This window comes from Grammomys surdaster, unplaced genomic scaffold (genome assembly GCF_004785775.1).
Source record: "Grammomys surdaster isolate TR1022 unplaced genomic scaffold, NIH_TR_1.0 122456, whole genome shotgun sequence".
Classification (NCBI taxonomy): Eukaryota; Metazoa; Chordata; class Mammalia; order Rodentia; family Muridae; genus Grammomys; species Grammomys surdaster.
Window position 1 is genome coordinate 2,566 of NW_021617949.1, and position 787 is coordinate 3,352.

At 39.0% G+C, this 787-nt stretch overlaps 1 pseudogene; it reads left to right on the forward strand.

The window, feature by feature from the left end:
* The window catches only part of LOC114636141, a 2,965-nt pseudogene extending 2,350 nt beyond the window's left edge, over window positions 1-615 (forward strand).
* The last annotated feature ends 172 nt before the right edge of the window (window positions 616-787 follow it).

Below are 787 nucleotides of genomic sequence, written 5' to 3' on the forward strand. Positions count from 1 at the left end.
CAGAATCATAAAAGAACACATACTGGAGAGAAGCCTTATGAATGTAAACAATGTGGTAAAGCCTTTGTACGGAACAGTCATCTTCAAAGACATAAAAGAACACATACCCTATGAGTGATAAATCCTTTGCCCATCACAGTACTCTTCAAAGGCATAAAAGAACACATACTGGAGGGAAGCCCAATGAATGTAACCACTGTGGTAAAGCCTTTGCCCACAACAGTAGTCTTTAAAGACATAATAAAATGCATACTGGAGGGAAGCCCTATGAATATAACCAGTGTAGTAAAGCCTTTACACATAAAAGTAATATTCAGAGTTATAAAAGAACACATACTGGAGAGAAGCCCTATGAATGTAAACAGTGTGGTAAAGCCTTTGCACAGAGCAGTTATCTTCAGAGTCATAAAAGAACACATACTGGAGAGAAGCCCTATCAGTGTAAACAATGTGGTAAAGCCTTTGCACAGAACAGTGTTCTTCAGAATCATAAAAGAACACATACTGGAGAGAAGCCCTATGAATGTAAACAGTGTGGTAAAGGCTTTGCACAGAACAGTCATCTTCAGAATCATAAAAGAACACATACTGGAGAGAAGCCCTATGAATGTAAACAGTGTGGTAAAGCCTTTGCATGGAGCAGTTATCTTCAGAGTCATAAAAGAACACATAGCCTATGAGTGATAAATCCTTTGCCCATCACAGTACTCTTCAAAGGCATAAAAGAACACATACTGGAAGGAAGCCCAATGAATGTAACTGCTGTGGTAAAGCCTTTGCCCACAAC